Source organism: Ambystoma mexicanum, chromosome 12, assembly GCF_040938575.1.
Source record: "Ambystoma mexicanum isolate Mex_15411 chromosome 12, UKY_AmexF1_1, whole genome shotgun sequence".
NCBI classification, from domain to species: domain Eukaryota; kingdom Metazoa; phylum Chordata; class Amphibia; order Caudata; family Ambystomatidae; genus Ambystoma; species Ambystoma mexicanum.
This window is the reverse complement of record NC_090936.1, coordinates 462,049,746-462,074,560: the sequence shown is the minus strand read 5'-3', so window position 1 is coordinate 462,074,560 and position 24,815 is coordinate 462,049,746. Positions and strand designations below refer to the sequence as shown.

The following is a 24,815-nucleotide window of genomic DNA, read 5'->3' as shown; positions in this document are numbered from 1 at the left end:
GTTTGTCAGGGGTTGCGCCTGATGCCCTCTACTTCCTCTTAGCCATCCTACACTTGCATTTAAGGGTGACGAGGTCGGAATCATAACAAGAGTTGCACTTGGATTTGGGCTTCAAGCAGATCCTCATGACAGGGCCAGGACATCAAGAGTGTTAGACAGAGAGATGAAAGTTCGATAGGGCTGTGTCAGGGTGTGAATCAACCAAAAGTGAAAGCCTCAACTGACGCACACTTCAATAGAGAGCGAGAGTCGCAGAGGTTGCGAAAGAGTCCCGAAGAAGGGCAAGTAACATCCAGGTGGATGCTCAGGTCTCTGAGGAGGAGAAGTTGAGAGGTAGAGGCGAGTTGGGAGGAGGAGAGGTCAGCCCACTCAGAGAGGAAGAGGGCAACCTGGCCAGGTAGGCCTCTTAGTGGACACAGTGAGAGTGAGGCCAGGATATAGGGAGAGCCTGCAGGCCAGGCATTCAAAGAAGGAGTAGTTCTTCCAGGAGATGTCAGATGTCAGAGGAGTGTTTGACAGCTGAGCGTGAGTTAGTAGTAATATGGAGCAGGTTTCCTCCTTTGAAGGACTTCCGTGGAGGGGTACACCCTGCAAAAGTGTTGAAGTTGCCCGAGGAGGAAGGAGGAGATGACTCGGTAGCCAAGGAGGAGGAAGAGGGTGCCAGAGGGGTGGTGGAGGAAGGAGGCAACAGGGTGGCCAGAGAAGCAGCAGATGGTGCTATAGAGGTGGCAGAGGATGGAGGCGGCAGAGGAGCCAGATAGGAGAAAGAAGGGATAGCAGTAGAGGAAAGGAAGTCAGAAAGGCGCGGGAAGCGTTTATCAAAATGGAGGAGATTGGCATGAGGGCCCTGGACTAAGACAGTACCATAAAATAGACATTAATGATGGTCTTGGGGGCCTGGACGGGGGTACAGGAGGGCCTCCTTCCGGCTGCCACCATTAATGGGATAAGAGGAAAACGGAGAGAGAACAGAGGCCATATGAGGGGCCCATAGGCCTGGAGAGGGAACAACAAAGAGGATGTTGGTAAGGGTCTGTCTGGAGGAAGCACTGGTGTAGATGTCCGCGATGGGGAGGCCTGGGTTGGAGACCAGGATGTCCTTTTTGAGATTCTTCCTGCCAGACTTAGTGAGAGGGATTGGATAGTCAATAGAAAAGCAGTTAGAGAAGGTAGGTGAGATAGAGAGCACCATAGAGGGTGTAGAGAGGGGGCGAGCCTAAGCAGGGGAGTGAGAGTAGCACTGGGGAGCAGGCAGGGTACCAGAGGGGGACACAAAAGGAGGGGGGCAACAATGGACAAGAAGCAACGGACCACAGAAATCAGATGCAGTGCATAGTCAACAGCAAAGTACAACGCACAATAGAGAATGACCTTATACATAGCAAAACCTGGCCCAAACATATGTTCATTTGTAGCAAGTCACCAGAGCCTTGAGAAAAGCAGGATTAATGACTAACCCAAAAAAAAGTCACCTGGCTAGATCAGTGGTTAAATACCTAGGTTTCTTTGTTGGGAATGGACTAGTACAGCCCCACCAGGATAAAGGTGAGGTTGTGATGAGAACTTCCCCTACTAGAACAAAAAAGAGTTCAAAGCCTTTTTGGGTCTTGTTAGCTACTATCAAAGGTTGTTTCCTCCATATCTGGGCCTCTTTCTGACAAACTTAACAATGTAGCCCCTCAGACTACAGAGGCTACCAGAAGATCAAAAGTGTTTCGACCAATTGAAAGCGATATTGTGTAATGAACCTGTTTTGAAAGTAGCTGACTTTAATCAACCGTTTATTTTGCAAACTGATTCGTCTCATATTGAATTAGGAGCAATGTGCTCCGCTCCATGATGGGGTAGAACATCCAATCCTCTATATATGCCGTAGGTTTTTTGATCGGGGAAAAGAACTATGCCTCTCTCCAGTTGGAAGCCCTTGCCATCAAATGGACAATAACCTATTTAAAATACTATTTTACAGAAAGGAAATTCAAATTAGTCACTGATCATGCCCCTTTGAAATGGTTGAGCCTGAGAAAAGAGACCAGCACTAGAGTCGTGCACTGGTTTTTAGGTTTACAGCCTTATTGTTTCATGGTGGAACATCGGAAAGGTAAAGAACAAGGGAATGTTCATTCCCATTCCAGGTTCCCCTTTGACGCTGAGAAAACCAGCAGCATTAGGGGAAGGGTATGATTCTCCCCAGAAACTTGGTCTGGGACCCTCCTCATGTGGCCAGGGAGGGGCAGACGCTTCCTGATCCCGGCCCTGGGGGAGGGATACTGCGGGAGGATCACAGATCCAGATGTAGCCAGCTCCTAAGTGACTCGCATATGCTCTAACGCGAGGGAAAGCTGTGCATCTGAAGTCTTATTGCACTATGGAAATGTAGCACTTGCGTGTATTATAAAATACCTGATACTTGCGTGAAAGCTAAAAGTATTGAAACTCCATTGTTGAACTCTTTAGACTGTTGCTGAATAATGGAACGGTCGCGTGTCCTCAATTAAGAGGGAGGAATGCTTGGTAAAGAATGAGAAATGCATCCACGGAAGGTCACGTGCATCCAATTGTTTCCCAAAGTAAGTCAGAATTCATCCTTTACTGTTAAATGGACACAATCATTTCTTCAACTTTAAACTTGAAAATCTTTTATTAAAAACAGTTATGTGCGCCCAGTTGTATTTTCACTTGAAAGGCTGAATCTCCTACTATAACCAGAAGGGACATTCTTGCCATTTCTAAAGAAGTAAAGACTCTGTACCAATTGAGAAGAACAAGCAGTCAATATGCACCCCTTTCATATAGTGAAAGTCGCATTGCCAAGAGTCCTCAAACGCCACTACAAAGTTATCAACCATCAAGTGGCCTAAGATACAAGTGTGGCATGATTACAAAAAAGGTTGCAGGCGCCCCTCTCTCGAAAGAACACAGCATGATAACATGTTCAGTGGTTTTTAACCACTTTGAGAGTTTGCAGCCATCTGCTTTTTGCTCACTGTACCTTTCACAGGTGGGAAATCAAATATCCATTTGCATATCAATCTTTGTCCCGCCCACATGGGCAGTACAGCACCAAAATGCTATGGCAATTCCCTTCTGAGCAAGAGTATCAACAGCAACCCCATACACGTGTTTCAGCATTGTTGGGCCTCATCAATGAGGTGGAGCTGTGTCTCTCAGCACAGTGAGCAGGAAGTCCATGTCTGGTTGCCTCCACGTAACTTAGGGTGACATGATTACATGAAGGGGACAGACCAGAAAGACTGGGATAAACCCCTTTTTAACTTTCCTTGTAATACCACCCTTTTGATGACTTTTTGCCAAACTGTAGAAGTTGAAAAAACTCTAACTTTAGTGCAAGCAACTACAAGTCCCAGAATCCTAGATGTACTGAGACAACGAGGGATGAAGAAGCATGCAGATGTAGCAGTCGGGCAATTAAGCCGAACAGCCATTGCAGTAGTCGGGCAATTGAAGCTAATAGCGCACACCTGAAGCCTATTACACAATCTGTGAGGCATAAAAGTCCCCCACAGGAAAGCAGGAGCATAAGGAGCTAGCTAGAGTAGGAGCTGGAAGGCTGGCAGTAGTAGTAGCAGAGGAGAAGCATGAGGCTGGCAAATCACGAGGAAGTGGGAGCACATAAGGGACGCCGGAATGTGGAGACAGCAGATTTCGTCTGCACATTCTGATAGAGTCCTGTTCTCCCAAAACTTGAATGGCTGATGCTGCGCTGAGGAATATGTGCTGATGCCGTGTTTTCACCATGAGAGCCCTATTGCTGTGATTGATGAGCTGTGAGCGTGGAGGAGCGCAAGGCCAGAAGCAGAAGGCAAGCCAAGAGTCTCGGGAGAAAAAGGAACTCCTAATTGAAGTGCCCAGACCAGAGACACCTGTGCTGGAGAAGGGTGTGGTCCCCACCAAGCCAGAAGTAGTAGCAGAGCTTGAGGAAGTCGGTGAAGCAGGGCAACACACAGGAGCAGTGTCCCTGAAGCCAGTGAGTGAAGCACAGTGCTTTTTATTTCTTTGTTTATTTTATTTATATAGCGCGCCTGACCCAGAGATGTCCGGGCGCTTGCGGTGAAGATAACGGTTAAAGAGCACAATAATATATACAGAATACAGAGTTGTAGATGCAGGTGATTTACAATGACATAGAACAATTTACACAAACATCGTACAGGGAATAGATATAAACATTGCAAAGGGATGGTGGTACTGCGGGGAGTGCGGTAAGGGTGTAATGGTATCTGATGTGGGGTGGGTGAGGTTACTATTTATTCAGTAACCATGTGATGGCGTGACTTCTGAACATTTCAAATGTTGGGATAGTTTTAATGTACTGAGGAAGTGTGTTCCATACTTGGGCGGCTAGCACTGGGAAGCTAGTTCCGCCAGCTCTTTTTAGCTTGAACCTGGGCACAACTAGGCAGGAAGTGTTAGTGGATCTTGTGGTTCTGGTTGACTGTTTCAAGGTGAATTTATCTGGAAGTTAAGGTGGGGCTTGGTGGTCCAGAGCTTTGTGGGTGAGGCAGGTGGTTTTTAGGTCTTATTTATTTATTTTTCTTGAATGGAGAGCCATTTGCAGGACTTTCTAATTGCCGATGTGTTCTGTCTTCTAGGTATGTTAAGTGCCACTCTGAGCGCATTGTTTTGCATTACCTGAAGTTTGTGGATTATAGTTTTGTTGGCTCCTAGGTATAGGCCATTGCAGTAGTCCAGTTTGGACTGGATGAGTGATCTGGCCAGTATGAGGCAGCTATTGGAGGATAGTAGTGGTCTGCAGGCTCTAATTAGCTTACCCGTGTAGGCGGTGGCCGACACAGTCATGTTGATTTGTTTGGTGAGATTGGTGTTGGCATCAAGATAGAAGCCCAGAGTCTTTACATTTTTCGCTATGTGAATGTTATTGCCATCTATGATGATGCTGCTGTAGTTGTGGCACAGTTTCGCCAAGCTATTGGGTGAGCACACAAGGAGTAACTCGGTCTTATCATTCAGGCAGAGGCCATGTGTGGCCATCCATGCCTGAATGATGGTGTAGATTTCGTTATTCCGAGTGATGTCTTGGTCATAGGAACCTGATAGTGTTGGGAGTATCTGGGTGTCATCTGCATAGTTTGTGTAGGTGACACCCAGATGGTCCAGTTTATCAAATAGAGGCTTTGTAATATATTGTACAAAGTGGGCAATACACACGAGCCGTGTGGTACACTGCAGGTAATGGGGATGGGGACAGCTGCATCTGTGGATGAGAAGACACGCATGGTTCTATTTGTAAAGAAAGATTGAATCCAGCTGACAGCAGAGTTGGAAAAATGTGCTGCCGACGAAAGGTGGTTGCATAGGATATGATGGTTAACTAAATAAAAGGCTACTGATAAATCTAAGAGAAGTAACATGGCAGTTCTACCTTTGGCTTTTCAGATCCACAAGGGCGGTTTCCGTTCCATGTTGGGGCCTAAAGCCAGATTGACGGGTTCCTAGTAGTTGGTTTTTCTCCAGATAGTTTTGGATCTGCAAATATGCAACTCTGTCCAAGATTTTCAGAAAGAAAGGGACTGTAGTAATTGGTCTATAGTTAGTGGGGATAGACTGGTCTAATGTTTGTTTCTTGAGTAAAGGGAGAACCCAGGATTGTTTCAGATTGCTTGGGATGGAGTTGTTGGTGAATGACAAGTTAATGAGTTTGGTAATAAATGGGGATAAATCTCTCGCTGCATCTTTAATGATTTACGCAGGGCAGCTGTCCCTTTTGCAGTTTGAAGGTTTCAGAGAAGCTATAATTTTTTGTACCTCAGGTATGGTAACATGATTGAATATGAAGCCTGCGTTGGGGTGAGTGGTCAATGGTGAGGTAGGGCTAGGATATTGAATAATTCTTTGGTGCTTGATTTTGCCTGGTTAATTCTGTGGTTGAATGTTTCATTTTTGGTACGGATTATTTCGCTCTTATAGGTGACTGTGGTGTTGGGTAAACTGATTTTATTTTCTGTAGAGGGGTTTGATTTCCAGAGTGTCTCGTTTTCTTTTATCTGATCGTAGTGTTTTGAGTTCAGGGGTCAACCAGGAGTCCAGATGTGCTCTGGGTTTGCTTTTTCGTAATTTAAGCGGGGCAATGGTGTCTATGGCTTTAGTCATGGCATTATTGTAAGTGTTGACAAGTAAAATCGGGTCATGGTTGTCAGGTAAAGCATTAAGTATTGGAACTACCAACGGTATTATGGCCTCGGCTGTGATGTTCCGTTTGTTTCCAGTTGAACAGGGTGGCGCAGTGGCGGGTTTTATAGGCTCGGAGCTATTCACATTGATTTCAAGACCCAAGAGATGGTGGTCAGTCCATACGAGGGGTGAGGAGTCCTTTAGGGTAATGTTGAAATTGAGGTCCGCTACCCAGCCAAGGGTTCTGCTTTTTTCATGAGTCGGTAGGGTACTAATTTGTATGAATCCTTGTTCTAATAGAGTGTTGGTTAGGGAGGTGGCTGATTGGTCATTGGGGTCATTAAGCCTAAATTAAAGTCGCATAGGATAATACTTTGCGCCTTGGGTTTAGCATTCTCCGCTACTAATGATGTTATGTCTTCTTCAAAGAATGTGGGAGGACCTGGAGGCCTATAAATGAGGTGTATGGTGATGGTGACTTTAGGGGAAGTTTGGTACTTGACGACTGAGAGGAGTTCACAAGATGTCAGAATAGAGGGGGTGGCTAGTCTCATGTCGAGGGTAGATTTGAAGATGATGGCTAAGCCTCCCCTCCCCCAGGGGCGTTGGGTCTATCAGCTCTGAGGATGGAGTAGGTGTCAGGGACAGCTAGGGTTAGTGAGGGTCCAGCTGCGTCATGTAGCCATGTTTCTGTCATGGCGAGGAAGTCTAGGTTATTGGACAGTATGATGTCTGCGATTTCAGTTGCGTGGGCAACAAGGGACCTTACATTTAGTAGGGCTCCTATTATGGGGTGGTTAGGGTTCATCTTCGTAGGGTGGCTCGGGTTATTGATTGGGGCTTTTTTCTTAGGTTAGTTTTGACGTTGTTGCGTAAGTGTTTAGAGTTATTGGTGATTGTGTGTGGTCTGCTGGTGGTCGTAACGTTAGGTATGGCACCTGGGGTGTTGTTCCTAAATCTAGTAGCTATTCTGAAATTTTGCCCTGTTGTGGGTGATGGGTGGGAATGGTGGGTAGGAAAGGTGTGGGGTAGGTAGTGGGGTGATGACGGGGGCAGACAGGTTTGGATAGACCATTTTTGTGAACTACATGGTGGTTGCCAAAGCAAGGGACACTGTCTGATACAATGCAAAAGGGGAAAATGATTAAGGGTAGCCAAAGTGTCATAGTGAGTATGAATGGCAGTGCTGGTGTGTTGCCTAGAATAGCGCTTACAGATGTAATAGGTTTGCTAAGGCGTATCAGAACGTAGTGTGTGAAAAGGCTAGTGGTTGCTATGTAAAGTAGTGCTGTAGGGGCTGTATGAGGCTACACTAGTGGCACCCCGTAGGCAGTTTGGGCATATTGTTGATTACACAATCGTTGGTGTGACTGATGTATTGCCAAACCAGGTAAAAGGAGGTGATCTGCAGGGCTGAGGCGCCCAATGAAGGGTGGTGGTTTCATTCAAGGAACCCCGTGCAGTGCTTTTTGTTCTTCACATCTACTACCTTTCCAGTGGCCCCTTTTTGGGGACTTTAGCTCCTTGCCATTGCTGGTTTGATGAAATGCTTTTCATTTTTATTTTATTGGGTATTTATAATGTGCCTATACAGCAAATGGTGTTTCAAGGCGTTACAAGACAAAAAGGGGGGGTGGGATCAGGGGGAAGTGAAGAATAACTAAAACTGTCCTACTAGGCCTTGTGTCATTCAGATTGTGCAAGTGCAGTAACAAGAAGTGCAGGGGAGTGGGAAGGTGGGGGAAAGTGCCGGTCAGAGCGGAATGCTAAGGAGGGAAAGGAAGTGCAGGTCAGAGTGGAGAAGCGTGCAAGTGCTGGGGGGGGGAGAAGTGGGGTGGAAGAGGGCCCCTGGGCTAGGCGAGTGAGTGAGTTTGTGTGTTTATGATTAGTAATGCGCGCCAGACCCGGAGGTATCGGGGTGCAGAGGTTACAGAAGGTTTGTGGCTTAAGTTACAAGGCAAGAATACAGGTTACAAGGAAAGTACGAAGCATGGGTAACAGGCATAAATACATATAGCGACTTAAGTTACAAGCAAGACTACAGGTTACAAGGAAGTTCAGAGCAGGGTGATGGGCATAAATCCACATAGCAAAACATAGCGAGCTATGGGGGGTATATGCGAGCACTACGGAAAGGCGAGTGCAAAAGCAGCAAGTACAAGTTGGGAGGGAAAGCAAAGAGAGGAGCAACACAAGTGCTGGTATAGTCTAGGTGAGGCTATAGAAGAAGAATGTCTGTGCTGTGTCATAAATGGCAGGCCTTAATGATCAGATATCTTAAGCCAATTTATCCAGTTAAGTCTACAGTTCTGGTAAGATTGATCTGCTCGGAGTGGTGGTGGCGGCAGGGAGTTCCAAAGCTGGCCCGCTTTGACTGGGAAGCTGCAGCCTCCTACCTTAGTTTAAACCTTGGACTAATGAGGCAGTTCGTGTTGACTGTTCTAGAGGGTCTAGAAGAGGATCTTCTGTGGAATATCTCGGAGAGATAAGTAGGTGCAGCATTGTTCAGGGATTTGTGAGTGAGCGAGGCAGTTTTTTACTGGATTTTGTCATAGGTATTGAGCCAGTTGTTTTGACGCCTGAGCTCAGATATGTGGTCTCTCCTGGCTATGCTGAGGGCTGCTCTAATGGCGTTATTTTGGAGGGTTTGGATTCTCCTAATGATGTGTTTATTGGCCCCAATGAAGAGGGCGTTACAATAGTCCAGCCTGGACAGAATGAGAGCTCTGGCCAGGATAACGCAGCTGGTTTTGGAGAGAGATGGTTTTCTTGTTCTAATGGTTCCATGTAATAATGTTGCCACAAAAACCTCGCCATGCAAAAATATCACCGAAAAATGGCCGTTTTTTGTGGCAACATTATTGCATGGAACATGCGGGGGACACCCCCGCAACCCTCAATAATAATAATAATAATAATTTGGCATTTATATAGCGCTACGAACCCTCAGGTATCTGAGCGCTGGTTATTATTACCCACGGTGTGTGGTGCTCATTTATCGACCTCGGAAGGATGAAAGGCTGAGTTTGACCCTGCCGGGATTCGAACCTGCACTAGCAGACTCTGCACAGATGTCAAAGCGAGCGCTCTACTCGCTGTGTCACTTGACCAAACTTTTATTTTCTTTTTTTTTTTCTTTTTTTAAATTTCTTTTTTTTTTTTGCCCCTGTCCCCATATATATGGTCACCCATATACTATCGCTGCAACCTTTTCCCGGCGATATTATTTACGGCGACCATATATATGGGGATAATATTACCTGGTACCGTTCTAATAAGTTTGCAAGTGTAAGCAGTTGCAGAGGCCAAGGCATTTACTTGATTGGTGAAGGAAAGAGTTGAGTCGAGGTAAAAGCCCAAGGTTTTTTACCTCAGTGGCGACTTTGATGAGATTGCCATCGATCATGAAGGAGGAGTAGTCAGGGCTATGTTTTTTAAGGTTATTGGGGGTGCCTAAAATAATGAGCTCTGTTTTGTTGTCATTCTGGCATAGACCTGAATGATGATGAGGTACTCTATTCACCAAGGCCAAATCCTTTCTGTAATCCCCTTTCTGTAATCCCCGAAAGTGGGAGAAGAATCTGAGTATCATCTGCATAATTCGTGTAGGTGATACCAAGATGGTCAAGATCGTCAAAGGGACTTTGTGAATATATTGTACAGAGTCGGGGAGACACATGAGCCCTGGGGCACTCCGCAGGTAATGGGGATCGGGTCTGCGGCAGCTGAAGGGGAGAAGACTCTCATGGTTCTCTCACTTAGGAATGATTCAATCCAGACAATAACCTCCTTGGAGAAGTGTGCAGCCGAGTCTAGATGGCTGCATAGGACATGGAGGAGGACATGGAGGAGGACATGGAGGAGGACATGGAGGAGGACATGGAGGAGGACATGGAGGAGGACATGGAGGAGGAGGAGGAGGAGGAGGAGCCTTTATCTCTGAGCTCATCGATTTGGGCTTTCAAATCAATGAGGGCGGTTTCAGCTCCGTGTTGGGGACAGAAGCCAGATTGCCAAGCTCCTAGAAGGTGGTGCGATTAAAGGTAGTTCTGGATTTGTAGATAAGCAACCTTATCCAGAATTTTTTACAGAAAGGGATCGGTTGGTAGTTGGAGGGCATTAGTGGGTCTAGGGTTTGTTTTTTTTAGTAGTGGGAGTACCCATGATTCTTTAAGGTTGATGGGAATGGTGTCAGTTCTGAATGAGGCGTTAATCAGCTTAGATGAAAAGGGAGCTAGATCTCTAGCTGTGTCCTTGATAAGCTGGGCCGGGCAGAGTTCGCCCTAAGGGGAGTGTTTGATGTGTTTGACCGACTAAATTTGCACAGCACAAGACACTTTTTCTACAAAACCTTATAGGGCTGGCCATTAGAAGCCCATTATATGCAATACTGTCTGTTTCAATGCTGCACTGTGTAATTGGCCTTTTATCTAGTATTGGTCACCTATTAACTTGCATTTTTTTGGCAATTCGATTGCATTTTAAGATTGTTTTTGATACTAATAAAATTATTTAGATTGTGTATTCACTGCTTCAGGAGTTTGATTGATACTTTATGCCCTCTTAAAACCATTGCTTTCTGGTTGGCATCTACCTCTATGCAATAGTGACTTGCCCCCTAACATTGTTTTTTGTCACTAAAGGTTTCTGAACCTAATTGAGGGTTTGTTAGGTGTGGGCCTTGGTTCCCTTGTACACCTCATTGTCTTGATGAGTGCTAAGGGGAGTCCAGGTGGGCAAGTGCCAGGGGAATTCAGAGTGCAGGGGAATGAATGTCCACATGCTAAGTCCGAAGACGGGGCTGGATGGACTCAATAGGGGTACATGCCCAGCCAGGTTAGTGCAGGGGGATGGAGCCCGGGAAGGGCAAGTGCCGGTCAGGGGGGTGGGGTTGGGGGGCGGCCAGGGGAGAGGTGAGACTGAGGTGTTGGGGTAGACTGGGCAAATCGGAAGGAACTAGGCAGCCAGACAAATCGGCAGAGGGGGACCGTTGCAGGGGAAAGGGGCAGGGGGAAGGAAGAAGAGAAAAGGAGGGTCTTGAGAAGCTTCCGGTACTTAAGGAGATCCGGCTCAAGTCTGAAGGAGGCAGGGAGGCCATTCCAGAGGGAGGCTCCTGCGAAAGAGGGATCTCTACTGACCCCCACTCTCTGCTTGGAGAAGCGTCTGATCTGCAGAGAGTTGGAGCTAGAAGACCAGAGGGCTCTAGCACTAGCAAGGAGATATTTAGGGAGAGAGAGTTGGATGTAGCGGGGTCCCAGGCCCCAGAAAGCCTTGTTGATGATGCAGAAGGTCTTGAACTTGATTCTTGCAGAAAACGTGTGCCGGTTTAGAGATTTTAGGGCTGTGGAGATGCGGTCTCTGGGCTTGAGGCCAAGGATAAGTCTTGCAATCCTATTCTAGATTTGTTGAAGTGGGCGAAGGGAGGATTTAGGCAGATTGAATGTTAGGGTTCATTTTAGATTCACCATTGCTGGTTTTCTCAAATGCTTTGGGTATTGGGACTTCATTTTAGATTAGGGGCACTATAGGGTCTTGTGGACCGTCATCCTCTTTGCTCAAACAAACATGCCTCAATCCAACTGCCCACCAGCCATGGTCACAGCCCCATGACCAATGCCCACTATTGGTGACTTGGAGCCCAGGGGGTAAAGGGCCACCTGGCATGACCATATGCACTTTTCATATGACAGTGTATATTCTTTTTAAAAACCTAAACCTTCAGTGGCACATCTTAGGTTAAAGGGATGTTCTGCTTAAGTCTCCCTAAAGATTTTTTAGATTAAGTGACACAGAATTTGTTAAAAGGATGTTATTGTTGCAGGCAGCGCAAAACAGAAAAACAAAACTCCAGAAATTCATCACCAGGGATTCTTCCTAAATCAACCAAAACTGGGCTAACACCGTCGTAAAACCACCATAAGTGGGCTCCTGCCATGCCTCGTTCATTACACCAATCCTGCCAATGCAAATGACATGCATAAACCCACACTTTGTGCAGGGCATGAGACAAAACAAGATAAGGAAAATAAGTTGTACCTCGAAATCAGACTTGCCAAGTCTCCTGCAACTCACGGGAGTCTCCAACAAAAAGAGGCTTTCCTCGCCCTCCCGCAGTTCAACATAATCCTCCAGTGAAATTGGTTTGGTGGGACTCTTACTACTGCGCAAGCAAATCCGTTTCTTGAGATACAGTTAAACATCCCAAAAAAAGCACTTGCATGTGCCAGATGTATCTTGCTGGGTTTGCCATCCAAACACTTGAGGTAACTATTACTATCTCTGAAAGGGGTCAGACGACAATTTCAAAGAGATCAGGAAGCATATAATACAGACATTCTAGGGAACCATGTCAAGTCTCACTGATTGTGCCAATGTGTTGGTGTGTACACTGGCGTTCCCTTACTCCGTCAATCCATGCCAGCATGGCCCAATTCCTTTTGGGAAATGCTAGTCCATTGTTCTGACACTTGCTGTCCAGGGTTATAATGGAAAATCCAAGACTACCAGTCAAAGAATGCAAAGGAAAAAACATAACTTGACTAGCATCTCTTGATTAGAAAGGGACATGTATGTCGATCATTCCGTATAGAAGCTTTAGCAACAAGATTGCAGCATACACTATTGCATAGTGCACTGAGGAAAAAGTGTTGCCCAGCGCCTGTGATTGTTGGGATGCACGTACAGCGTCCAGGTAGAAAGGTTCAGGTTGAGAAAAACCTATTAGCACGTAATATTGAGAAAACCGACCAAGGCATGTGTATTGTTTTTAGTTTGGTATATAACACGTATTAGATGCACACATATAGCAACACAGAAAGAGCAACAAGTGTACCACTGTTAAGGGTTGCAGAGGCTATAGATAGGGCAGTACTATATAGGCCCTGTTTTTAGTTGTTGTATCCAAAGTTATGGTACGAAGTGAGGTATTGAGGAAGCGCTGAGACAGGTGGAAGATGGAGTTGGAATGCTACTGTGGTAGAAGCGAAGTCCGCGTGTTAACAGGGCAGAATTAACGGGGCGGAAGTATCGCCATATTGGAAGTTAAGGCCTTGTGCACTCTGAATAGAATAGAATGCAGGCCCTGATGTGGAGCTGCAGTTCTGTGTAGCTCCGCTCCAAAAACAAATACCGTTTCATGTTCCCAGGAGAAAAGCCGAGGTCGTAGGCACCTGTAGTGCACAGATAAACACTAATTGTATCCAGCTGCAGGGCCTGAATGTGGTGGGAATGGAATGTGAGCTGCAGGGAGTGCTAGTAGGGATATGCCCCTTGAAGAACAGATTCATGAGAGCAGGGCATAAGGTTTTGTAATGTTGATGGACAAGGCAAAGATGTAGAGCACTACTGCCCTCCCCAATGAGCAGTCATCCATTATCAATAACAAGTAGACGCAGAACCAAAGCAAATACATCCCTCAAATTCAGACTCGAACAGTGCCTCTGTCACGTCATGACTGGGCGCCTGGGGTTTGAAGGAGATAAGGGGGAGCTGTGTCTGGAACGTTACGTGATTTGGGATAGGAGGAGCCAATAAGTTAAGTACTAAGTCGACAAGTTGTGTGCGCCGGAGCGTCTAGTATAATGAGAAGGCATATTGTCTTATCAAAGCAGCATTGGCTGTGCCAGTTTACCCTGGTCGCGTCTGGAACTAAGGGGTTCATATCACATGGCAGTCTCAATTCATCCATGTGTCGATTAGAGTAAACCACCAATTCCATACCTCAAGTCGATGCAGTGGATCACATGGTTAGGGGAATGGGTTTAGATGGTGTGTGTGATCAATCGGTCCAGGGACTATAGGTGGGACATTAGCATGTTCTATAGGTGGTAGCCAATGAGGGTGGTGGGATGACATTGTAACCCATGTATGCTAATATGAAGTCTTTCTGCTAAATAACTTGAAATTTCTTGGGGCGTGCCGAGCCCCCTGTCAGTTTTGTTCTACGGGACTGCCCGAGACACTTTTGCATGTAATAAACCTTGTTTTCCCTTGCAAAGAGTTGCAGTGATTATTTGGCTTGGTGGATTATTTTTATCGTTCCGTTTTTGGATTGCTATTCTCTTTACAAATTGGTGAACCTGACGTTATCCCAGACTCTCTGTAAAGTCAGGTGTGTCCCAGCCACGCATCCTGGGGTGCGGCGCTCATCTGCAGCAACTAGTTCCCTGTGCACGACTTGGAGAGGTTTGCAGGCACAATGTTGCCAGAAGGCCTGTCTGCTCTTTAGAGCGGGGTACTGCTCCCAGATTGTGCAGGTTGTTGGCGGGACCCGTATCGGAAGCGTTCGGGAGAACGCATAGATGTAAATGCACCCTTTGCGGGAGAAAACATTGAGCGGGGAGAGTGCAGTGCGTTGATGGCGAGTGTGTGGGTTATAAAAGACCACATGGCAATATATAGTCGTGTTTATATATTGAAGTGGCCAGAGGGGATCTGCTTCGCTGAGAGGAAAGGTGATGTCACAGTATATATGGTGAGGGAAAAAAGAAGAGTGAGAGGAAATGGGATCTTCTCCAATTGCGGAGAAAAGGCTGCGCTGCAAGTGAAATGGAGGCGATGTCCAGTATATGGAGGACCTGGGATCCCTCCACTCGGCAAAAGGGAGTGTGATGAGGTAAATTCCCTCTTCCCGGGGCAAGAGGATACAGTAAGCGTCTAAACCATTTGTAAATAAATGCGATTTTATTGTGTAGGACCTTTATGTGACGGGCCTGGATCCCTTCACCTGGCATAATGGGGTATAAGGAGGTAAATTCCCTCGTGTCGAAGAGGAGAGTGAGGAAGGGTCTAAACCATTTTGTACATAATTGTGGTAGTATTGATTGGTGATTGAAGGTGTTTTTAGAGTGATTGTGGTGTGGATTGATGATGATTGAGTTATGTGAAAAGAGGTGTGTTATTTGTGTGGGTTGTGAGGCAAAGAGGAAGGGGAGGGGCAAATAGGGAGTGCAGCAGTGTTGGCAGGGGAATGGTAGATCGGCACCGCTGGATCGGTGTCTAAGAAGCAAAAGATTATTATAATTGCATATTATATCGCCTGAACTAGGGGAGAGATGGCTGCATTTGATTTGCCATACACGCATTAAAGTATCCAACATTTACATGCAACAAACACTTTGCAATAGGCTGTAATGGGCACCACTAAAGATGGCCAAGATGGGCCTCTAAGGCACAGACACGTGCTGGCACTGAAGCACCTAAGGGGGGGGGTCTTAAATGTTTCTAGGATACCCTAAGGTAAACGGTTTCTGTGATGATGTAAGAGAAAGACTCTTTCATTTGAGAACAAAATATCGCCCTGGATTCCTAATGGATCCTCTTTAGAGACCTATACCAACTACCCAACTTAGAAAAGGACCTTTAAATCGGGTGATTTCCTGTGTAACTGGTCAGAGTGATTGAAAATGTTGATAAGGTTGGTATAAGGAAGGTCAGACTCGAGTATACAAGAAGAGCTTAAGATTGGTAGAAGACATTCCCAAAAACCTAGAGATGTCTGGAGTGCACTTAAGGGGTGCCATTAACACATTATAGTACTGCAGTGAAAGGGCCTAGTCAAAGAGTTGGATGCAGAAGGAATAAGTCCGTCTGCAAGTCACTCATCCACTCTTTGTTTGCACAGCACCTGTTGAAGGGGTTATCTGAATGGAATGCACCAAGAAAAGGTAAGTAGGACACATTGCCTGAGCTATGGGGACAACACAGATTTAAAGTTTTGGGGAATGCCACCATTATTCTGCGTTTCTAGGAACATATTCTGCCATACTGACCAGGAAGAGTTCCAGAGTAGGCTGTCTGAGTAAAGATAAGAGGCAAATCTTGAAGAGCAGGTACTGACAAATTATGTCCTCTGCAGTGTAGGTTTACTCTCTAGGAATCCAGGTGCTTAGTCTGGATCTCCTGGTAATGGCATATTCCCAGGGAATCTGTCAGATGCCGTAACATTTTAGCTTGTCTGACCGTGACATCAAGTTGGTTGATTGTAGTTTGTCTGTTTCTCCCTCGGACTGGGAACGGGGTACGTCTGGGGCTAGAGCAATGAGGTTCAATGCATTAGAGATTGAGCTGAACTCTGTGATTTCCTGCGCTTTAGCCCTCGAGGTGTCGGTTTGGAGTTTAGTGAAGTCTCACCCCTTAGCATGTGTGACAAAGGGCTAAGACTTTGTGACTGTCTCACCCGTCGGGGCGGGAGGAGGAAGGGACAATGGGTAGATGTTCTCAACTCATATCATAGCAGCAGTAGATCCATTGTGAATGGGTTCATGCATAATTAAAATTAATCTGTATACATGATTTTAAAAAAGTGCATATACTTTAGTTATTGGTGATTTGTACCAAACCTGCACACAGATTCTACCTGCTTCTTAAGGAAAGGAAGGTGGGGGATGGGGAAGGGGTGGATTGGGGATCCAGGGAGGTCAGAGTTCACTGTGAGGCTTGCTGTTTTTCTTGACTAGACACGTCTTGATTTCCAGTTACCTGCATTTTAGTCCAAATATTCATTGGGAGAGTTAGTCTTTATCTTCTTGGAAGGCCTGTTTAAATAAAATGGTATTTAGTGTCTTCTTGGCCAACAAAAATTCTGGAAAAAGTGGTGTGTACTCAGTTCCAGGCATTCGTGGATAAGGAGAACCTATTGGATGACCTCCAATCAGGATTCCGCCCGAACCAGGGCACAGAGTGGGCCCTTTTAGCCATACATGATGATTTAATCGAGGTCGCTGATAGGGGGGGGGGATCTACAGTGCTTTTGATGCTGGATCTCTCAGCGGCCTTTGACACCATAAATCATCAGATAATGGCAGAACGGATTGGGCAGTTGGGAAAAGCCTCTGAACGGGTTGTGAAATGGTTTGAGTCATTTCTAAAAGACAGAACCAGAGGGTTATACTGGACGGTTTCACCTCACAAATGGTGGGACTTGATTGTGGGATCCCACAGGGCTCCTCTTTGTCCCCTCTCATTTGTAACCTTTACTTTCGTCCTGTCTTTAGGATATTTAGGAAATAAGTGCTGCTATTTCATTCATATGCAGATGATACACAGCTGTATATTGAGCTACATCACATCCTCTACCGCCAACACATGCAAGCTTATCAACGCCTGCAGAGCCTACCTGTCCACATCGAACTGCACAACCCTTGCTAGAGCATTATTACTCTCTAAAGTAGACTATTGCAATGCACTCTATCTTGGCACCAGCCAAAAGAACATTGACAAGCTACAAGTTGTACAAAATAATGCTCTAAGAGCAGCCTTGAATATACCGAAATCTGAACACATTTCAGATCTGAGACGCTCCACCCATTGGCTATCTGTACCCCAAAGAATTGAGTACAAAACACTATCCCTCACCCACAAGTGCCTGTCCAACCAAGCCCCCAAATACCTTGCTGACAACTTCACCCTTAACATCTCATCTCGGCCAACCAGATCAGCCCAAACCCATTGCTTAAATGTCCCCAGACATAAGCTCCAAAGAGCAGGTGGCTCAAGCCTCCCTGTGCTTGCCTCGAAACTCTGGAACTCCCTACCACTTGCTCTCAGAACCGAACCATCCTTCCACCGATTCAGACAAAATGCTAAAACCTGGCTTATCGCCAAAGAAGCCTAAGCCCGCACCCATTATTCACCTGAGTCACTTGTACATATATCTATAGACATATATAGCCAATAAATCTGCATAAACCACTTTTGTTGAAATTATACTGTAAATATCCTACTGTTATTTTTGTTCTGAATATCCCTGTTCCACAACGGATTGCATAAACCGTGAATACCATGTACTACAAGAACTAGCATATGTAACGTTTATCCTGTACTACAGCAACCATGTATATATTACCTGTTACCTTTGTAATCATGTCAAGCGCGCCGATGCCCCAGGACCAGGCCGCGCTATACAAAACAATAAACTAAACTAAACTAGTGAATAGGTTTTTGAGAAAATGATTCAATGTATGAAATAACTTAATGGATGAATAACAACCATTTACAACTAAATGCAGCAAAAACGGAAATCGTACTGTTCAGTCCAAAGAACAAAAAACCATTGGAAATACAAAGTCCTCCTCCACTGATTCTAGGGGAACAACTGCAATATGCAAAAAAATGTTAAAAATCTTGGCTGCTGGTGGCAGGAAAATCTGAATAATGAAGCGCAAGTAGGAGCCAAAGTGAAAACAGTTCACTTTGCACTACGATCACTATGAAAAATACTTCCCTATATTCCGATGGAAGACAGGGCAGTTGTGGTGGGTGCAACGACCAACCCCCACCTGGATTACTGCATTAGTTTGCTAACGCGGATCCCTCAAAAACAAATGGGGAGACTCCAAAGAGCACAGAATGCAGCAGTAAAAGTAATTTGAAATTTGAAGAAAAGCGACCCTGAGTCAGCAATGCAGAGATCGCTCCACTGGTTGATTGTGGAAGACAGAATCAAGTTTAAGATGGCATGCCTAGTGTTTTAATGCATTAAAGGGCTTTCCCCCGCACACTTGGCTGATAAAATTGTATTATATCAACCGAAAAGGAGTCTACGCTCAGAGGACAAGCTCTTACTCTGTATCCCACAAACAAAATGCATCTCAAGAGGAGACAGAAACTTTGGGGCCTATGATCCTAATGTTTGGAATCGACTCCCACTTGAAATTAGAAAATGTGGAACTCTGGACCTTTTTAGAAAGAGATTGAAAACCTTTCTATTTAAATAAACGTGAAAAGTTAACTAAGTTAGAATGCCAGCTACGCCATGCTCTTTTCTCATGAAACTTTGTTTTTTCTTCTTATCATCTGCGCCCAAATACGGTTTATTCTGTCTGGTGCACGTAATAAATCATTCAAGATTCTTGAATTTTAAGATTTTAAGTTTCCCTGTTTCAGTTTGAGGTGATTGGATATTTGTGGGTTTCCTACACTTTGCATCTTACCTATGCAACAGAGAAGATTGAGCCTTTGTTGGTAGTCATAGATTCCTTGCAGGATTATATTAGGGTACAACATGTTTGTCAATAAAGCCCTGTGTTTCAGGGTATCGCTCCATTATTGTGCAGAACAAAATGGCCAATTTGAAAATTTCGAAGGTTCCCTTTAATGGATTTTGCTGCAAGTATGTGTGGGGGTGGGGGGTTAAGGTAATCTATAATGTGCAGGGAGTATGGGGGGGATTACGGGGTTCTTCCCCTGCATATAACTGGGGCAAAAAAAAGAAATTCGACATTTTCAGATTTAGCATTTTTATTTGGCCATAATCACATAGATCCGTGTTTCAGTAGGCCTGATGGGTGGAGCACATGTTTCAAGATCTTTTATTTCATTGTAAGCCAGTGAAGGGCTGTCACTGTCGGGGTGATTTATTGTTGTTTTCTAAGGCACAGGGCCGGTCAAACTGTGTCGTTGTGGAGAAGTTTGAGGAATTGTGCATGTATCCCTTTGGTAGACCCACAGAAACCGTATTGCAGAGCCTAGGTGCATGAGAGTCAGTGTTCCAGCCAGGTCCACTTTGTGACTGAAGGTTCAGACTTTTGTAAAAAAATATTAAACTGGAACTGGACTTTTTGGCTGCGTTTCCCACGGCATCCTTAATCGTTTTGCATCAATCATTATGCCCAGTTTCATTACATTGGGACCAAGTATTTGATGGTCAATTGAAAAGTAGGAACTCTGAGCAGGTTGTACAAAGTAAATGAGCGTTGGTCTTAGATTTATTGGGGTTCAGGTTGTTTTCTGATATGTGTTCATTCCAAGTATTTGTACCTCCAGTGTTTTTTTTAGTTGATATTTTTTTACAATAGTAAAGGATCTTCATCAAGTTGATTTCCCTTAAGGCTTTTTATTTTGGTATTTTGGTCTCCCCTATTTACCAAATTTCTGCACCCCTATCCCCTTGCCTCTAACCTTTCTCCCCTTCCTTCAGTTTTTACCCTGTTCCCCTATCATTCAAACCACACCCTTTTGTATCCCTTACCCTTCCCAGTAATGCCCAAACATTAACCCTAGCCCCTTAACACTAACCACATTCACCTCCTAATCTTTCACCTATCCTTTAATTTGAATCCTTTACACTTTCAACTCTTGTCTCTTAATCCTCAACTAAAACATCTTTTCCTTGTATTCTATAGCTCACTATGAAAGCGTGTATCTGGGAAAATAGTACTTGAGGAAAAACCACTGGAGATATTGATGTTGTCAGTTTTCTACAATCCGGCTGATGGTTAGTTAGTTGAAGGACTGGGTGGGACAGGGGATGGCCAGTATTCTTTTGTTTTGGAGGTAGGAATCATTTGATCCATTTGGGGGATTCGACTTCCTGCCGAGGGTTTCATAAACCTAGCAGTAGGCATCCTGTTCCTGAATTGTGAAAATATGTCCTCTCTTGTTGCTGAACGTTTTGAGTGAACAGCAGCATGAGTCTTACGTTTGTTTTGGGACTGAAAGCTCTTTGATAATAAAGGAACTTATTTGGTTTCTCCCTCAAGGGACCTGTGTTTGTCTAAAGAGGTTTTCAGATCCTCTCAATTGGGGAGGAAGTAGGCAGCAATCTTGCACGTAACTGTCCCCTGAGACCAAGGGAATTTGACTAGGGGATCCTCCAGCATACCGCCCAGGTTCATCATCCATTAGCTTGATAAGACGCCCAGCCCCCGCTGATGCCCCATTAGCTGTCCACAGACAAGGAGGGAGAACTCGGTGTGTATCCCATTTTTCAAGAGCAGGGTGGACAGCACCATGTCTCATGCTTTAAATCAAAAAGCAGGACGTGACTAAATTGTCCCACTCTGGTCATACTGATAATACAAATGTGGGAGTAGGCCACCTTTCATGACATCTATCTGCAGGCACTTCATCTTCCTTTAACATTGAACAATGAGCCGGGTTCTTGGGGCCACCTTTTATCTTCACTCCACGAATGGGAACTACACCCAGAGGTGATATCTGCTTTGTAGTGCCAGTGTGGTGACCCCTGGGTTGATATTGTCCCCTCTTCACCTCTCACCCGGGTATAAGCCTGAGGTTTAAAGGGGTGCCCTAGATATGTCATGAGGGGATGTCGGCTTGCACCTTTCACCCCCTTTCCACGTATCAACCATGCTGTTCCAAAATGTCAACTAACCCTGGGGGTCAGCCAAGTTGTAATTTTTGGATCTAGTTCTAGTTTTAGGATCTAATGATTCATTATCCAGTTCATCTTCCTCCTTGGGGAGATCTCCTCTCTGATGAGAAGCTGCAACCGTGCCCTCAGTCGATATCCTTACCAGCCTGGTTCCTGTACAGCTGACTTTGAGGTACATAGACCACATATGCTTTTCAGACTGCGAGGAAATACTGAAGCAAATGGACAGATTCTGTTATTGGTGTCTTGCAAGAGAAAGGCCCCTTCACCCATGTCTGTGCTCTAGGTTTTATTTTTGTATTTTGTGTTATTGGTGTCTTATACGGTCGCCAGATTACACAAGTGTTTCAAGGCGCTGAAGTCCTCTGGTCGTAGCCAGGATGTAAGAGCATGTACAGACCATTGACATTTAATTGGGGTTAGTAAGCAAATACTTTAAGGCACAATAAAGTATGTTCCAAAATTGCCAAGGAGGCTAAGAGGGTGAAGATATGGACAGGGAGAGGAGCGAAGAAGGGAGGGGAAGTGTTGAATTGAGAGTAAGTACAGTTTACTGAAGAGGTAAAAGTGCTAAGTACTATTGTGGTAAAAGTGAAATTGGAAGGGATGACAGGGGAAGTGTTAACCAAGGTGGAAGGACAGGGAGAAGGGGGCAGGGGGTCTAGGGTGTATACGTGCTTATATAGTGGAAAAAACAGTGTATGGATACAGGAGTGAGTGGAGTCATGAGAGTGAAGTTTTAGGTGTAAGAAGGCTGAAGCAGAGGGGGTGTGTTAGGTTTGTGATTGAAGGATGGCAATGTACCAGTCTTTGGATAGTTTTTTGAATGTGTTGAATTTGGAATCTTGTGAGATGTAGGCTGGTAGTTTGTTCTATAGCAGGGGCATGCAACCTGTGGCTCTCAAGATGTTTTAGACTACAACTCCCATGATTCCTCACCAAGGACCATACTGCCTTGGACTGATTTTAGTCCAAAACATCTGGAGAGCCAAAGGTTGCAGACCCCTGTTTTGTTGGGAGGGGGTAATAGAAGAGAATGATGTTTTGTCTGTCTTTACTCAGTTTGCCTTCTCAGCTCTTCAGATTGACACTTGGCAAACTTACTTGCCAGCCACAGGGGGCTATTAAAACTTGGAGGATTCATCTTTTGTCCTTTCAAATCCAGTAGTCCAGTGGTATTTTGATGATTGTGTCATCTTTGTCCTCCTGGAGAGACTTTGAACGCCTGCTATGGGATATCAAGGTAGTCCTTGCAGCTCTTTATCATAAACGTTTTTAGCCCATGGAAATCAAGGGCGTTGCGTTAGTGTCATGGAAAATTGCCTTACTTGTGGCAGTTACTTCTGTCCGGTGTCTGGGCACGCAGTAGGCTTTCTCCACCGGGAACCCTTCAGCGGTCTTCATGAGGGTAAAGTAGTCCTTTGTTCCCACCCATTATTCCTTAAAGTGGCATCAGAATTCTACTTCAACCAGGAAATATCCTGGCCTACTTTCCTTCCCTCCCAACTACCCATCCACCGTCAGATGTGGCAAGGATTCTTCGTGTTTGGACATGCACAAAACTCCCAAACTCTACCTTGACAAAAAAAGGCTTTTTGGTCTTATGAAGACTTTTCCTTTGTAGCTGTTGATCTCAACACCTCCAGTCGCTTCTTGGATAGCCTCATGGATTGTGGGAAGCTATCTCCCCTATGTATCTCGATGCTCACGCGGTTCGACCTAAGGCAGCATCTGTTGCTTTTCAGCGGCTTGTTCTGTGGGATGTTTTCACTTCGCCAGCTCCAACTGCTTTTTTCTTTTTTTTTTTAAGCACTGCTGCAAGGATTTCAGTCCTAGTGGTGATGCCCAGTTAGACCAGTTTGTGCTAAATAATGTATTACGCTAAGTTAGACTTGCATTCATCCTCCCGTGGTATTCCGTGCTTGAGAATCTCCTATAAGAATGGTGGAAAGGGGGCTGGATTTAGGAGCAAGAAAGTGTCCGAAGTTACTACTGTACTCCTAGTTCATAGTATCCTTTCATCCATGCAAATTCTCATCTGTCGCTCTAAAACGTAGCCATCTGTCTGGTACTGCCTAGGTGGATGGAAGAGCACTGAGGAGTGTAGCAAGGGGTATGGCCTGGGGAGGCAGGCTGTTTCTGCGCATGTTCCTGATTTCACATAAAAAAAGGATAATTTATTTTTTTTGTTCAGCTGAAAGCACTGGTTGATTGAAAATGGATAAAACAAATGCCTGGAGAGCCAAGTTACACCTCCCTGGCCATGCCAAACGAGGCTGAAATATGTATGGGGATGCTTGTGGTCTTGTGCATAAGGGATGTTACCTAGCAGTTTGCAATGGACTGCCCCTTTTGGTGGTCGACCAAACCTTATTTGCATATTGTCGTTCCCCTTTCTGTAATGGCACTGCAGGCTGTAAAACATTAGTTTTGAGGGTGCCCATAGTATTGCCAGAGGTTATTATTAATTGCAAACCTTCCACAAATGATCTTTGTGTTTTTTTGTCGAAAATGAAATAATTTGAAACAAAAAAGCTTCAGTCCCAGCCCCATAGGACAGAATTTTTGCATAGGGACTGAGCTTTTGTGAATGATGATATGCACTCAGGAATAGTCGGAACATTTACAAGCCTAGGATCCTTACCATGACAACACATCTGTGTCAGCACCTTTTTATTCTACAGCCTTTTGCACCTAAGGGTATATGGAGTACCCCTCACAACAAGCACGGTAGCAGGCCTTACAATAAGGTCTGGGAGTACACTACGAAGAGGGGAAATGAAGTATACACAAGTTTTGATGTTAATTTCTGCATTTTACACATGCTCTACATTTGTCTTATCGGCCCCATGTGCCATTGTTTATGGCTAACCTACCGTTTTAACTTCAGTAATCAATTTATTGGGTACTGCTTATTACAGTGATCTGTTGGTGCTTGTATTCCATGCTTATAGCTGAGATACCAGGTCCAGGATGTTTGTTTTCAGGTGGCCTACCCAGTATTCGCTTCTTCATCCGGAGTCCAGTGCTGTACCTACTGAACAGGTGAGACACAGTCACTCACAAGATTGCCATTCTTGGGTTTTAGGGGCGATGGAAAGGCTGTTGTCTCCTAACTTTGCACTATCGCATTTTATGCACGTTTCACAGAACTCGACACCAAGTGGATGTACACGTGCCAAACCACAGTATATTATCTTAGATGCTTTGATAATAAGCGATTTTAAGCAGGTCTTAGAACAAACCATATGTCAACTTCAACCATTTTGACACAAATGATAACAAACGCCTACATGCATGTTGGATTTTCAAAGAAATATGTCACCTAAAATTGAAATCTTTTAAGTCAACTTAATTGCATATAATTGTAGTACCTAAATATATACACCTTGATGTACAAAGCTCTAAAAAAGCAACATGCCAGCACTACAAACCGTAGTGAGTAGGCGTAACCAGCAACGTCTGATACAGGTGAACCAGCAATGGCCAACACTCTGCCTCAAAGTGTCCAGCGAATGGGGCAGATTGGCCAGTGAATAAGGATTAG

General features: G+C 45.0%; 1 protein-coding gene across 2 annotated transcripts in view; it reads left to right on the top strand.

Annotated features, from left to right (window-relative positions):
* The window catches only part of BCL2L14 (BCL2 like 14), a 423,407-nt gene that overhangs the window by 40,176 nt on the left and 358,416 nt on the right, over positions 1-24,815 (top strand). The window lies entirely within an intron of this gene.